The sequence below is a fragment of the Elephantulus edwardii genome, unplaced genomic scaffold (genome assembly GCF_000299155.1).
Source record: "Elephantulus edwardii isolate Elephantulus edwardi_28Jun2011 unplaced genomic scaffold, EleEdw1.0 scaffold00116, whole genome shotgun sequence".
Classification (NCBI taxonomy): Eukaryota; Metazoa; Chordata; class Mammalia; order Macroscelidea; family Macroscelididae; genus Elephantulus; species Elephantulus edwardii.
In genome coordinates this window covers 9,414,067-9,431,060 of record NW_006399866.1, presented here as the reverse complement: position 1 = coordinate 9,431,060, position 16,994 = coordinate 9,414,067, and positions in this window count along the sequence as shown.

Here is a 16,994-nt window from a genome sequence, read left to right as displayed (position 1 = left end):
TCCATTGCCATCCTTACTCTAACTTAATTCTTTTTTTTTCATTTAAATTTGTTATTAATTTCAGTGAAAATTTACAGAGGCTTTGGATTTCCATTTATTCATTGTCTCCAGCTTTCTTGAGACACAAAATACAACAGTGGTTTCTAGGGTCTAAAAGGATCTAGAGATGGCAAGTGTCTTAATGGGTACAAGACTTTGTTTTTGTTGTGTTGACAGAATTCTGGTATAGTTTACACCACAAAATCACATTGAAACCTTTTGAATAATACACTTTAAAATGTTTCAAATCATGACTTGTGGGTTTTATGTGAGTTTTAGCACAATTTTAAAAGAAGGTGCCGTGAGAATGGAAAGCTGTACATGCAATACATCTATTCTGGCACAGAACAGCAACTCAGTAAATATCTATTATTATTAAAAACAATCATTTAAAACATTTGCATTTTAGGGGAGCTCTGGTGGCCTACTGGCAAGAAGTTGCAACTACAATCCCAGAGGTGCACGGTTCGAATCCACCAGATGCTCTGCTGGGGAAGGAGGGCCAATCTCCTCCTGTACCAGTCAGATCTGATTTGACGGTACACGCACACAAAAATAATAAAATAAAATTAAAAAAAATTTTTTTAAATAAATAAAACATTTGCATTTTGTTGCAACTCACAGAAGTAGGTATATAATGCAATCAATCTTACTAATGGAAATTAAGGCTCACTGACATAAAGTGGCAAGTTTACAAAACCTATAAATTACACCCTCAGTGACTGCAGGATTTACTTATTGAAAAGTGTTTTTTGAGCACTCACTATATTTCAGGCATAGTTTTAGGTACAAATGAATAAATGACATTTCAGGTACCTGAAGCTAGTGCCTGTCACAACTGTATGTTCAACAAATAACTGTCAAAAATCGGATTTTCTTTCATTACTGTTCTGAGTCTTTTCTGTAAAATAAGGAAAACAAATCCTCGTCCACCTGCTTACAAGAAATCCTACTATTGAAAAGTTTGTGTATGTCCTGTGTGACCAATTTTCTGCTTTGGTAAATACAAAAAAAACAGTGAAAAGAGTTGGGCTTTACTCCAAATATCACCTTTTCCTGTTGAAATAGATACTCAACACAATATCTAGGCAGGATAGGTCATAATGTGACATATATGCCAATTCAAGCTGCTGCAGGGTTCAGGAAATAATTAGAGATCTAGCAAACCCTCTTGGGGTTACCCTCCTCTACCCTCCAGGAATGGACACAAAGATGAATTGAGCGTGTTCCTCCTCTCTTGAACTCACAATACTGAGAAGATAAAATCCCCAGAAAGACTCAGCCCACGTGCTAAGGACTGGGAAGAGGGGCGCACGGTGTGGGACTGGGATGCTGTGGACACTTAGAGGCTTGGCAGGAGTGAGTGTGAGGACATTTCAGGCAGGAAGGGACAGCAAGAGTGCTGGGAGCTGAGGAGCCAGGGAAGCTCGTGAATGACTTGTAAGGGCGATTTGTCCACGGGGCACATCTCTTCCTAATTGGGCTTCTTTTGGTACCGTTATCACTGAGCTTAGGAGATAGTAATGCCTCGGGTTTTTTTATGGCCTCTGGTGATGGCCTGGCAGAGGCAACTAGAGTCCAGGAGAGGGCAGCCACGAGCCTGCAGGTGGCTCAGACGGCCACGCAGGCCCACTCCCGCACACTCAGGACAGCCACCCGGCGGCAGCGACGCCTGTCCTCCAGCTATTGGTCCGAGTCTCAGAGACCTTTCCTCAGCATGGCTGCTTCACCCCAAGAAGACCCTCCGCCTGGACTTGGACACCCTCAACCTGAACCCTGTGGGGTCAGACCCTTCAGAGGGTTTTTCTGGAGCTATAATTCACACAGAAGAAGGTGGCCCATCTTTATCTAGTGAAGCCGCTGGTGGATTTGAACTTTCAAAGTTGAGCAGCCTTTGGGCTAGCAGTGGTCTAGGCCACCAGAACGTAAGTCTTCCTCAGTCCCTGACAGTGCCACCAAACTTCAATGACCATAATGCCATCACTTTTGCTCTGGATGAGCATCACCACGCTCTCTGTGTCTCACTGTTTCAATAATAGGGTAACAAATGGCATTCTCTGACAGAACCCAGCATCCTGGGCTCTGTTCTAACCACCTTGTTTATATACTGGATCTCATTATAATTCCGGTGACCTAAGTGTGTGTGCCAGGCACTGGGAAACATGAGCAAGACACAGTGCGTTGCCCTAGGGAGCAGGCATTCCTGAAAATCCTGCATCAGTGCCCCTCTACACAGAAGAGGCAACCAGAGGAGTCAAGACTCCAGATTGGCCCAAGGTGGTTGTCCAGCAGGTTTTTCAGAGGCTGTAACTGCATAGGAGGAGATTGACTGGTTTGAATCCAGAGAATTCAAAATTGAGATTCCACCAAGCCCCTGGTGGATTCAAACTGTCTACCTTTGAGCTGGCAGTGCAATTCCTTATCCACTGGCTCAAGGTTACACAGTAATAAAAAGCAGAGTCAAGGCATAAATCACAGACCTTCCCACCCTCAGCAAGACTATAGAACTCAAGCTCCTATGTTTCTGGGGCTTCATCAGATCAAAAGCTAGGTGTCCCCGTATAGGACTCTCATCCAAGATCAGCTAGTCACCAGCTGCATAACTTTAGGCTAGTTTCTCCACCTCTGGGAATCTTCTCTTCCTCATCTATAAAATGAGAGAAATTACAATTCCTGCCTTCCCTCCTTCATGTCAATGATACCGCACACAGTAAATTGCAAAGCATCGTCTTCATTCATTAGTATTTAGTAATTCCCTCCTTGGTGCCAGGCTCTGTATCAGCTTGCAGGAGGTTGCTGGTCTGGGGACTCCACACCTAGATCCTTGTATTAACTATCCTAAAAGAGACATGAGAGTGCACAGTAAGGAAAGGGGCTCCTGAGCTGGAGACTGGGACCCAGAGAAGCAGTAGTTAGCACCAACACAAGGACACAAGAGATACACCTCATGCAAAGATCTCAGTTATTTATAGCCCCAGCATCATCAGGATTTTCAAGGGTTCAGTAAACAGCGTAGGATGGCATGGACTAAATATCCCACCCCTATGGGATCCCCAGGAACCCAGTGTGGAACAGGTCTCAGAAGGCCCATCCTGTTCACTCTCAGGATACACACACATGGAGGGTGCCCCCCACAAGGAGATTTGTCCATCTTCCCACTGCAGGGAAAGCAGACCATGATGCTCCTGGTTGCTAAGGCAACTGGGCTCTTGTTTTTCCTTCTTCATAAATAAGCTATAAATAGACAGGGCAAACCTGGGCACTTTCTTTTGCATGAATTAGAGCAGCTGCTTGAGGCTCCAGGGCCCCTGGCACAGCATGCAGGTGCCGAGCCTCCTCACACAAGCCACAGAAACACAGCTCAGGTGGGACCAGCACAGAGGGGCACAGGGTGAGGTCCCTAATGTTGATTCTGCCCACCTGCTCCAGACTTCTCTGGGGCACTAACTACATGGGACCTACACAATCCTGAGCTCTGTGAATGGGGCCTGAGGAATTGGTCATCCCCAGCTAATGATGAGAAAGAATGGGCATCCTTTGCAAGGCACAATGACACCATAAAAATACCTGTCCCTTCCATAACACATCCTATCACATTGCAGTCATGTAAGAATCATCAACTCATAGCTGATCTTCCAGCAGGTTTTCAAAGTCTATAAATTGCACAAGAGGGGATTGCCCATCTTTCTTCCACAGAGTTGCTGATAGATCAAACCACCAAAGAAATGTCACCTTTGGATTTGCAGAGCAACTCCCTATGGACTATGTCACCAGAACGCCTTCATGGCATGTTGGAATGTAATCATCATCTACTTACTGACACTTTTGATATAACGGGCACTGTTCAGTGTTTTATACATCATATCTCCACTAACTCTCCCTACCCTCTGCGGAGGAAGGTGAAAATGGGAGAAGGGTGCGTTTCTCTGAAAGAAGCTATGCTGCAATACCAAAGTCAGGCAGTTTAAATCCACTGGCTGCTCTGCAGAAGGATGGGCAATCAACTCCTATGGGATTTACTGCCTCTGAAAATCTGCTGGAGGGTGAGCTGAGTCAGTTCCAGCTTCACAGTACACAATAACAACATGAGGACAGAACAAAATTTAGACCTGTTGTTCATAAGGTCACTAAGTCATACTTGACCTAATGGCACCTAACAACAAGAACGTGAGGATCTAGAAGCTTGGATAGAGGTGGTGAGTATCCCAAGGTCACACAGCTGGTAAGAAGGGAGCCAGGATTTGAACCTGCTCCTATCTTATTCAAAACCTTTGGTTTTAATCTCAATATTTCCTTTCAGTATGTTTGTCCTATCATGACCCATGATAGAGGGTTAAGAGAGCAGAGATGAGGCTGTGGCCACAGAGCGGGGAAGGCCAAAGCTGAGACTTGGGCTTGAGCCCTTTGAGAATGGACTGCAAGAGGTCAGCCTACCAGGGAAGGCTTCTTGGAAGAGGTGAAGTTGAAACAGGGTGTAAGAAGATGACAGTGGCAAGGAAAATAGCATTCCAGGCAGAAGGAACAGATCATATAGTCTTGGAGATTTGATTTTAAAGTCCACAAAATGACCGCTAGATTGGAGTGGCCATGTGCCAGGGCCATAGAATGTGAGCATGGTGAGCTGAGCAGGCCCAGTTATAAAGGACCCAGTGGAATGGCTCAGAGCCAGGATCTGTTACAAGGACACTGGGGTTTTAGAAGCATGGAAACAATATGACTTCTCTTGGAAAAATGAACTGTCCACTTGACAAAGGGAGTTTGAGGAGAATATGTCCACCTGGTCATTAAAGTTTCATCAAGGCTACTTGGTATGCTTCCCACTTGAGCCTGCAGTGTCTCCTTTGATCATTCCTCCCACCCAGGCATGGCCAGCCTTGTGTTCCTCATGATTCTAGACCTGTCTCACCTTCCAAGACCAAGTAAATATTGCCCTGTTCAGTCATTTATGCATCCCTTAAACAAAAGCCAGTTTTGTTTCTGCCACTGGCAGGCACTAGGAACACGAAGAAAGACACTGCCCTTGGAGGAGGTGGATGCATAAATCACCAAGGGAAAAAATGGAATAAACAGCACTCAACTAAGTGTGTAGTAGTTCTGTAATGAGAACATAAAGTGCTGTGAACCTTTCACCAAAACCAAAATAAAATAGTATTTCAAGAAAAATGAGAAAGTTAAGGAATCAGAGAGTTCTACAAATGACTGTATAAAGGACAAAGAGAATCAAAAGGAAGAAAAATCAATTGTCCTACAGAAGGAAAAGAAGCAGTGAATGTTTTAAAGAAGTAAGATTCTAAGTATAACACAAAAGATCAGTAGAGGTCAGCTAGCTGGAGTCGACAAGCAGTATTCTAGAAAGCAGGTTCCATCTATCTGAACAGCCTCATGGGGGCGTGAAACAGCCAGACAGGTTGGAGAGCCTGTGGGGAGAAGTGTTAGTAGGGAATGTTGTCACTGATGTTAGGTGTCATCAAGTTGACTATGACTCACAGTGACCCTATGAACAAGAGATCTGAATCTTGTCCTATCCTGCACCATAAAGTCCCTGGTCTCAACCCATCTTGTTGAGGGTCTTTATTTTCCTCTGACCTTCTGCTTTTCCCAGCATGATATCTTTTCCCAAGTACTGCCTCCTCTTGGCAGCATGCCCAAAGCATGTGACACTAAGTTTCATCAGTCTTGTCTCCAAAGAGCAGCCTGGTTGCACTTCCTCCAAGATAGACTTGTTTGTTCTTTTGGCAGTCCATGAATAGTCAGAACTCTTGCCAACATCACAATTCAAAGGCACCAATTCTTCTTTAGTCTTTCTTATTCATTGTCCAACTCTCAGATGTATATAAAGCAATTGAAGTAAAGCTGGTAATACAGCAGATATCAAGGTAGGTAGGGCTTTTGAGGCAAACTAACCAGAGGAAAGATGTGACCACATTCATGTGTTGTGACAAACAATCTGCAAACTTGTTAAACAGAGGAGATTGGAAACAAGGGGGGCAGAGAGGGAGTTAAGGCCATGAATCAGAGGACAGAATTGTAAATAGGGTGGTGGCAGTAGTGATGACAAGAAGCTAAGTGAAATAATACAGAAGGTCATATAGACAGCATGTGGTTGAAAGTTGGATGTGAAGAGCAGGGAAAGGAGTCAATATTGTTCTCTAGGTATCCTACTTAAGTAGCAAGATAGATGGTAGTACCAATGTCCACATGGGTTAACTGAGGAACAATAATATTAGTTTGAGGACTACGGTGCCCTTGATTCACCATGGTCTTCAATCACTCTCTATGCTCCTGAGAGCTGGAAAATTAATAAGAATGATGGAGGAGTAGCGGATGCTTTTGAATTCTGGCATTAGAGCAGAGTACTAAATACTCCGTGGATTGCCAGAAGAACAAACAGATATGTCTCAGAGAAGGTGTAACTAGAGTGCTCCTTGGAAGCAAAAATGATAAAGCTTTGTCTCATATACTTTGGTCATGTTGCTAGGAGAGGCTATTCCTTGGAGAGTAGCATCATGCTTGGAAAGATGGAGGGATGAGTAAAGAGAGGAAGACCCTCAGCCAGATGGACTGACACAGTGACTGTAGTCAAATATATCAGAGATTGTGAAGATGGCACTGGATAGGATAGGATTCAGATGTGTTGTTCATGGGATTACTATGGGTCGTACTCAACTTGACAGCACCTAACAACAACAAAAATGCACTTCAATCACCAAATCATGCCACTAAATTTGGAAGACAGCTATTTAACCAGCTGACTGAAAGAAATTCAAAGTTGTTCCCATTTTTTTAAAAAAAGGTGATCCAGCAGAATGTGGAAATTATCAAACAATATCATTACTATCACATTCAAGTAGAATCTTATTGAAGATTATTTAAAAATTACTAGAGCATTGAGAGAACTGTCAAAAATTCAATCTGAATTCAAAAGAGGCTTCAGTGCAAGGGATATTATTGCTGATGTCAGATGGATCTTGACTGAAAGCAGAGAAAACCAGGAAGAGATTTAAGTTTTATTGACTATGCAAAAGCATTTGACTGTATGGATCTTAACAAATTATGTCGAACATTGAAAAGAGCAGGAATCCCAGAATTCTTAATTGTTCTTATGTGAAACCTAAACAGAGACCAAAAAGCACTTGTTCAAACAGCACAAGGGAACACTGCATGCTTTAAAATCAAGTAAGATGTGCATTATTAGGGTTGTATCTTTTTTCCATATCTATTCCATATGTATGATGAGCAATATTTTGAGAAGATGGACTATATGAAGAAGGCATCCAAGGAGTTCCTTAGAGCCAAGGATAGTGAAATTTCATCTCACATACTTTGGGCATGTTTCCAGGAGGGACCAATTCCTGGAAAAAGACTTGATGCTGGGAAAGATGAAGGATCAGAGAAAAAGAAGATGATTCTCAATAAGATATATTGACACAGTGGCTGCAATTATGGGCTCAAGCATACCAGAGATGATGAGAATAGTACAGGATGAGGTACGGTTCGGATCTATTGCTCTTAGGGTTGTCATAAATTGTAATGAACTCAATGGTTCATACCTATGACAATGAACTTCAGTCAAATTTGTAATTATTACCAAATCATAATGATGTCTCAAATAACATGGCTTTATCTCCTTATTATCATTGTTTTTATAGTCTTTGATCTGTCAAATGTTCTGGTGTTTTACCTATAATATTGTGGTAATTCGTGTTTGTGAACCTGTATCAATAACTCATTCAGGATCTTCCTCTTCTGTGCTAATCTTGAGTGAGACAGATTGACAAGGTGACTGGTGGCAATGGGATCAGGTGTGTCAGAGACAGTGAGGTTGGCTCAGGGTAGGGCAAGGTTCAGAGTCATTATTTTAAGGTTGCTATGGGTTGTAGTCAACTCAATGGCACAGCAACAACAACAACAACAACAACATATCAATAACTTAGGAAGCTCTGGTGGCTTAGTGGTAAGAAATTGTACTACCAACACAAAGGCCGACAATTCAAATCCATCATCTGCTCTATGAGCAAAAAATGGGCAATAATCTCTCATGCAATTTGTTGTTGTTTGGTGCTGTCAAATACCCTATTGACAGTAGATCTGAACTCTGTCTTATCTTGTGCCAACCTCACAATTTCTGATATACTCGAGCCCATTGCTGCAGTCACTGTGTCAATCCATGTGGCTGAGGGTCTTCCTCTCCATCATCTCTCCACCTTTCACTTTTCCAAGAATTATGTCTTTTTCCAAGGAATAGCCTCTCCTAGCAACATGCCCAAAGCATGTGGGATGAAGCTTCACCAAGGAGCACTGTGGCTGCTCCTTCTCCAAGACATATCTGTTTGTTCTTTTAGAAACCCATGGGTACTCTTCTCCATTACTACAATTCAAAGACATCAATTATTTTTTCTGTTATCCTTATTCATTCTCAAGCTCTCAGATGCATAGCAAGTGAGAAGGCCATAGTCTGAATCAGAAACACCTTAGTTCTCAAACTAGCATCATTGTCCCTCAATAATTTGGAAAGTTCCCTGACTACGGACTTTTCCAGTGTCACCTGATCTCCTAATTGCAGGTATGTTGTGTATTTATTGTGGATCCAAGTAAGACAAAGTAGATGACATTTTCAGAGTTTTCTCCGTGTATCATGATGCCAATGGGTACAGTAGTGAGAATTTTATTTTCTTGACATTGTGATGCAATCCATATTGAAGGCTTCAGTGTTTGATTTTCTGCAAGAAGTGTTTAAAGTCCTCCTCACTTTCAGCAAGCCAGGTCATGTTATCTGCATAATTACAGGTTATTTGGCATAATGAAGGTTGTTAATGAATCTTCCTCCAATCCTGATGCTACATTCTTCTTCAAAGAGTCTGGCTTCTCAAATAATTTGCTTAGCATACAGATTTAGTAGGTATGGAGAAAGGATACAACTCTGACACACATCTTTCTTAATTTTAAACCATGTATTCTTTCCTTTCTCTGTTTACACAAAAGCTTCTTGGTTTAGGTGTAGGTTTCACATGAGCACAATTAACTGCTCTGGGATTTCCATTCCTCTCAATGTTAACCATAATTTGTTATGACCCACACAGTCAAATGCCTTTGCAGAGTCATGTGATTTACTGCCTCTGAAAAACCCCTGGAGGATCAGTTATGAGTCGGTTCCAACTCAAGGGTACATAACAACAATAAAAGTATTAATAACTTAGGAAGCTCTGGTGGCATAGTTTGTAGGGAGTTGCACTAGTAACCAAAAGGCTCTGATGGTTCAAATCCACCAGTGGCTTTGTGGGAGAAAGATGGGCAATCTCCTCCTGTGTAATTTACAGCCTGTACTAAACCCCATGGGAGGGTCAGTTATGAGCCAGTTCTGTCTCAAAAGCCATGAGTTTGAATTTGATATCAACACCTTGTTTGAGAATTAACTGAAAACTAACAGAGAACAAATTTTAAAAGGCTGTCTCCAAGTTATTAATAATTTATCATTCAATGTAAATTTTACAAAACAACTTTGTAGTAGATATTCATATAATCAAAGATATATTACATTCAAGTAATTTACAAATAAAACACATAACAGTCTGATTAAAATTTATCATAAACATTACTAAGGATTCTGGATAGTCTGGCACAGGAGGAGGTACACGGGGAAAGGAGGTTACCACGCCAACCTTGGTGACACCATTAAAAGGAAGAGCTGACCCATGTCACACGTGAATGAACCTTGAAAACTTTATGCTAAGGGAAAGAAAGCAGCACAAAAATCCACACATTGTATGGTTCTATTTACATGAAATGTCCAGAATAGGCAAATTCATAGAAACAGAAAATAGATTTCCAGGGGATGTAGAGAGGCAGGAGCAGGGAATAGCTGCTGGAAGGTATGGAGATTCTTTTGGAGGGGATGGAATGTTCTGAAATTAGATAGTTGTAATTGGTTATACAGCCTTTTATGAATACTAAAAAAAAAAACAACAAAAAACAAACAAACAAAAAAAAACCCAACCCAATAAAAAAAACAAACACAAAACACTAAAATTTCTGAACACTTTAAAATGGTGACTTTTGTGTCACATAAAGTATACCTTAAAGTTTTTAAATATGTTATTTTAAAAAAAAAAGGAACAACCCTTAGGGATTCCAGGTGAGGGGAGGGCTGAGAATGTGTGTGTCCTCAAATCCCCACACTTCAGTGTTCCCTTTTGTCACAGATGTACAGTGTGCAAACAATAAAAGATACAGATTTTAAGGATATAGCTGAATGAGCTTTGACAACTGTATTACCGCCCCTCCAACCAAGGTGTGGAACATTTCTGTGCCCCCAGGAAGGTCTTGCACATCCCCTTCCAGTCAATCCCCATAATGGCAACTACTTTCCCATTTCTGGAAATTCTAGAACAACAAACAGAAGAATCATGCAGGGGGCACATCTCCTTTTGACTATCAAATAAAGATGTTCTAGGGAGCCCAGCAGTGCCTTCTCCTGCCCCTAAAATATTTCCAAGTCTTTCTTAGGGAGTGAGGAGGTAAAGGCTACTAATGTCCCTCTCTGGGTTCTCTCCAGATTCCTGCTCCCAGCCTGGAAGCTGAGAAGGAGACATAAGCCAAGTCCATTTCACCATCCAAAGAGAAAAAAAGAAAAATCATAGTCCAAGGCCCCAAAATGATGACTGAGGAACTCCACTGGACATAGCAGGAGAGTGACTTCCCAGAAGTGGGGCTCAGTCACTCTGACGGCCCCCCTGAGCTCCTGACTGTGCAGACCCCTGGGGAACGGTGGTCCTGGCTGTCTGCCAGCAGGAACCGCGACCACGACCAGGGGCCGTCCTGTCCTTCTGCGTTTCCGCTGTCAATCTGCCTCCTGCCCTGGGTTGTTTACTGAAAGCTGGCCTCCCTGCAAGGATTCAAAGCCCTGGCCCTGGGCACGTCTGCGGCAGGAAGCAGGCCGGGCAGTAATTGGCGGCGCGGCCATGCTAAGTGGCCAGCACTGACCCAGTATCTTCCTTCAGCAGTTGTCTTTGAGTCGCTCCACGCTGACCTTCCAGGCCTGCAGGGACTTCCTGCCAAACACCGAGCCTGCACCAGGAACAAATTACTTGTTCCCCAAGAAATTTATTAAAAGGTGACAGCAGTTCAGGGGGCACGTGGATAGGGGCCCCCAGTACATGAAGTCTAATGTCTTCTGTTCCCAAGGGCCACCAGCCAAGTCCTACTAAACACATTACCACTGAGGGAACTGAGCTAGAATTCTAACTTTTGGGCCATGGAAGGGGGGAAAAAAGTCTGAGGTTAAAAGTAACCATCCTGGGGTGCTGTCTGTGACTTCTGGAAGGTGGGAGCAGGTTCTACAGTGCCCCAGACCTATTCTCCAGTCTGCCACTCCACCCCCACTCTGTGTGATCTTGGGTAAGCCACTTTACCTTTCTGAGCCTCAGTTTCCACATCAATAAAAAGTGAAGCTCCACCTCTCTGGCTGGCAAAATGCATGTGGCTGAGCTGAGGGAATGGGGCTGTGCCTGGAAGACCTCGGGGGCAGAGGGGCCTGAGACACACACAACAGCCCCTGATTTTCCCTGGGTGAGGAGCTCTTACTATCTGGCTGGTGAATGAACCAGTAGAGGAATGAAAGAACTAATTAATGAGTTAACTAATGAATGAATGCTAACACCACTAGTAGATGTGGACATGTAAATAATGATCCTTGCACAAAGATGCCCACTTCCTAATCTATGTAAATAGTGTTACCATATATGGTAAAACTAACTTGCAAATGTGTCCAAATTAAGGTACCTCCTGAGATGTATTCAAAAAGTCTACCAGAATTATCTTCCAGAATGCAGGAGACTGAAGTCACCAATTCCAGTCTCCTATCATTGAGGGTTACTCCGGAGGTGAGGGGTTTAAATCCCACATTCAGACTTATGAACAAACCAGGTGAGTTTTGATGGCTTTGGAGAAGATTGGGGTAAGAAATCCAAAAGATACACAAAATGTGCTAGAAATGAAAATATCAGCTTAAATCAGTCACTTTTTCAGTTCTGAAATGAAGTGTAACGTGACTATGTGCCACAAGCTTTCAGAGGTGTCTGCTACAGTCCACCCCTTGCACAGCCCAGATAGCTCATTTCCCACAGTAAGTCTACTTTGTCAATGGGTCATCAAGTTCATGACTGACTATAATCCTTACAAAAGATGAAGCACAAAGAAGTTAGTAGGAAATTATACAAATCCACTGCTACCACTGATCTCAAAACTATGATTGATAACAAGCATCTTTCTCCATCATTGGTTGCAGGTTTCTGTCATCCTTGACGGTCCAGCTGGTCTACGTAGTGCCCTAAATGGCCCTATTCCTTGGCAGCAGTCTGGATCCTTGGCTGCCTTGCCCTTGTCAAGCTGTAGCAGCTGAAATTGTCAGTTTTCTATTATCACCAGGCATGAAAGCATCAAGAGACACATCCACTGCCCTTTCATGGCTCATAAATCCTCCAACTTTCTTCATATATACTTTTCTGTGCAAATAAATAGTTCACGTGGTTAATGTGCTAAACTACTAACTAAAAAAAATTGGTGGTTCAAGTCCACCCTGTCACACTTCAGAAGAAAAGCCTGGAGATCTAATTTTAAAGACCTGTGGAGTACTGGTCTACTCTGATATACATGGGGTCAACAAGTTTGTGTGTCCTCGAGTCAGACTCCCACAGCTGACCCTCAAACAGCTTTCCAGAGGTGGTTAAATGCATGAGAAGAGGCTGCCCATTCTTTTCCCACGGAGCACCTGGTGGATTCAAACTGTGTGCCTTTGGGATTGCAGGGCAGTGTCTTACCACCACATCACCAGAGCTTCCTATGAGAGCTCCCTATGCAAGCAACAAGAGTTGGAATCAACTCAATAGCAACTGCTGCTGACTCCCCGTTGTTGTTAAGTGTTGTTGAATATGACTCATAGCAACCCTATGAACAACAGATCTGAGCCCTGTCCTATCCTGTGCCAACTCCCCAATCCTTGGTATGCTTTTTTTGCCCTTACTCTTATTGTCTTTCCTTCTGCCTAAAACATGGGCATAGTGGATTGGATTTAGCAGCCGTTTTGGCTAACTGAAGGCAAAAAGGATGAAAAATGGTGACAAAATAAACTTGTATGTTTAAACAAAATATTTCAAACCCACTACCTTTAGGTTGATGATTACTTCTGGTCACCCTTCTTTGAGTTTTCCAGGCTATTAAGTTTTACATGAGGAGATTTTCCATCCTTCTGCCAGATAGTAGCTAATGGGTTCAAACTGCTAACGTTTTGGTTAGAAGTCTGACACATTATAAATCACACTATGCATTTGGAACTTTTTTCCAAGCTTAACATATGCCTTAATGAAGTTCCAAAAGCAACTCTACCTTCATATCCTTCCAACCCACAAACCCCAGAGCCGTGCCTCTCCTCACTCCACAGCAGGGCATCCAGGATACAGCTATGAACTATAACTGAAGCCATACTCATGGTTGTGGTTGGAAGAATGGCCAAACAATGACCTAGGTGTATTTTAGATTAAATTGTTTCTTTTTTCAGAAAAGCAGCCAGATGATTGGGAAAGAGAAATTCCCTAAAAGGGGGTGGGGGAATGGGGAACTAGACCGAAAGGAACTGACCTGTGCGCATTGCAGCTAGTACGTGGGTGGTATGTCTCTGGTGTCTGATTTGCAGGCTGGGCTCTCTCTCTAGCCCACTGTGCAGTATTTCCAAGGTAGTAGAGGGGATTTCCCTCTATTCACTCAGATGTGAGACCATATAGAAGTTAACAGGGACCCAAAGACAGAGACTGACCCCAGAAATGTTTTGACATACCTTGACACCAAGACCCTCCACTGTAGCCTAAGACATTAACTATCAAACTTTCAGATTTTCAAAATGACTGAAAATATAAAATAACCTCTAATCTCAGCTATTCAGCTATAAAAAGGAATTAAATTCTAAGGTATGCTACAACATGGATGAACTTTGAAAAATATTATACTGAGTGAAACAAGACAGAACAAAAGGATAAATATTGTACTAATGCACTTACATGAAATATCTAGAGAGGGCAAATGTGCAGAGGTAGGAAGCAGTGCAGAGCTTACCAGGGGCTGAAGGGAGATAAATGCTTGCTTAATGTACATAGTGTTTCGATTTGAGTGATTGAAGATGCTTGGAAATAGTGGTGATGGGTGTACCACACTGTGAATATAACCAATGGAATGGAATTACATAGTTGAGAGTCATTAAAATGCAAGTTTTAGGTTATATATATTTTGCCATGACAATTTTTTAGAGAAAATTGTCCTAAGTAGAGCTCTGCACCTCTTTTTACACAGTCCACCCCAGGGGGTTGGGGATGGAGGTCAAGCATCCTTAAACACCCCTGCTCCTGATGGCTTCACTCATCTGTCAGTTTGCTGTACTGTAGAAGTTTGTCTGTTACTGTAATGCTGGAAGCTACACCACTAATATTTCAAGTAATAGCATGATCACCTGTGTTCCACAGGCTTCAATGGAGCTTCCAATCTAAGCCCGAGTAAGAAGTCAGACTAGCCATCTGCTTCTGAAATAATAGATCTTGAGGGGGATTGTGTACCAATGAGGGAGTTTTTCTTTTGCTTTTCAAGAAGAGGAGCAAATGGGGGGGAGGGGTTTGTGCGGGGAGAAGGGTGCAACAATGAATGAATGGAATCCCAAAATCTCTGTAGTTGTTCATTGAAATGAAAAATAAACAACCTAAATTTAAAAAAAAAAGATCTTGAAACCCTATCAATAACAGAAAAACATTGTTGGACATAGTACCTCAGAAGATAATGTCCTCAGTTGAAAGATATTCAAAATACAGTTAGGGAAGAACAGTCTCCTCAAAGCAGCTCACTCATTCATTGCCAGTTAGTCAGAACTAGCTCATAGTTCACCTTTCAGTGGGTTCCCCAGGCTGTAAATCACATAGAAAGAGATTTCCCATCTTTCTTCTGAGGCGCCACTAATGAATAAGAGCTGCCAACAAAGTCTCACCTTTGGGTGACTCTTCCATAATGATATTTGCTCCCACCCCGCCCCCAAAATAAAGGTGATCTGACAGAATTTGGAAATTACCGGACAATATCATTGTATTACATGCAAGTAAAATCTTGCTGAAGATCATTCTAAAATAGCTAAAACAGTGCATTTACAGAGAACTGTCAAAAATTCAGGCTGAATTTAGACGAGGCCATGACATCAAAGATGTCATTACTGATGTCAGATGGATCTTGGCTGAAAGTATAGAATAACAGAAGAATGTCTATTTGTATTTTGTTGACTATGAAAAAGTATGTGACTGAATCATAACAAATTATGGCTGATATTGAGAAGAATGGGAATCCTAGATGACTTAATTGTGCTCCTGAGAAACTGATACCAACACCAAGAAGTTGATACCAACACCAAGTAGTAACAAAAGAGCAAGGGAACACTGTATGGCTTAAAATCAAGAAGGTGTATATCAGGGCTGTATCTTTTCTCCATATGTATTCAATCTATACGCAAAACAAATCATTTGAGAAGTTGGACTATCTGAAGAAGAATACAGCATCAATATCAGAGGAAGACTCATCAACAACTTGAGTTATACAGATAACACTGCATTGCTTGCTGAAAATGAGGAGGATTTGAAACACTTGCTGTAGAAGCCTAGAGATTACAGCCTTCAGTATTGGTTACATCTTAACATCACCAAGAGGCCAATAGACAACATCATGATAGATAGAGAAGAGACAAAAACTGCCAAATACCTCATCTTTCTTGTATCCACAATCAACACCATTAGCACCAGCAACTGGGAAAGCAAAAGACATATTGCATTGGGAAAGTTCACAGTCAGTGACATCTTCAAAGTGCTGAAGTGTAAAGATGGCAGTTTGAAGACAAAGGTGCACACCTGATTCAACCCACAGTCTTTCCTATCACTTGCTATGCATCTGAAAGTTGGACAATAAATAAGAATGACAGAAGAAAATTCCATGCCTTTGAGTTGTGGTGTTTGAGAAAAATACTGAATATATCACGGGCCACTAAAATGTTCCTTGGAGACAATGATAGTGAAACTTCATCTCACATATTTTGATCATATTTTTAGAAGGAGCCTTTCCTTGGAAAAGGGCACCATGTTTGGAATGGTAGAGAATCAGTGGAGGAGGGGTAGCTCCTCAACATGACGGATTGACACAGTACATGGGCTCTAGTGCGTTAGAGATGATGAGGATGGAACAGGTTAGAGCAGGATTCGGATCTCTTGTGTATAGATAAGGCTGGAGATTGAATGATAAAATTTTGTACTACCAGTTATTTCTTCATTGCAAATATCTTTTCTAATATATATATATATGCGGAAACTATACACATGGACCTCACCTAATAAGACTACAAAGGTATTGGACTTACTCCATCCATGGAAAGAGTCAATGGAGATGCTTATCAGCAGTTAAAACAAGGTTGTCAGGGACTGACTGTGGAAACAGAACATCAACTATTCATATACAATTTCATATTAAAACTGAAGAAAATGAAAACAAGTCTACAAGAACAAAAATATGACCTTCAGTCTGTCCCAAGTAAATTTATAAACCATCTCAAGAAAAGATTTGAGGCATTGAAACAAAACCAGATGACCTGTGGATAACATCAAAGATATATTATCCATAAAGAAAGCGAAAGGTCATCACAAAGACAAAGGAAAAAGAAAAGACCAAAATGGATGTCAGGAGAGACTATGAAAATTGCTGAACTCCAAAAAGAATGGAACAGAAGATCTTAAAGGGCAACTTTAGAAGACAAAGAAAAGTATTATAAAAACATGTGCAAAGAGCTGGAGTTAGAAGACAAAAAGGGAAGAAAACATTTGACATTCCTCAAGCTAGAAGAACTTAAAAACAAATTCAAACCTCAAGTTGCAATACTGAAGGCTTCTGTA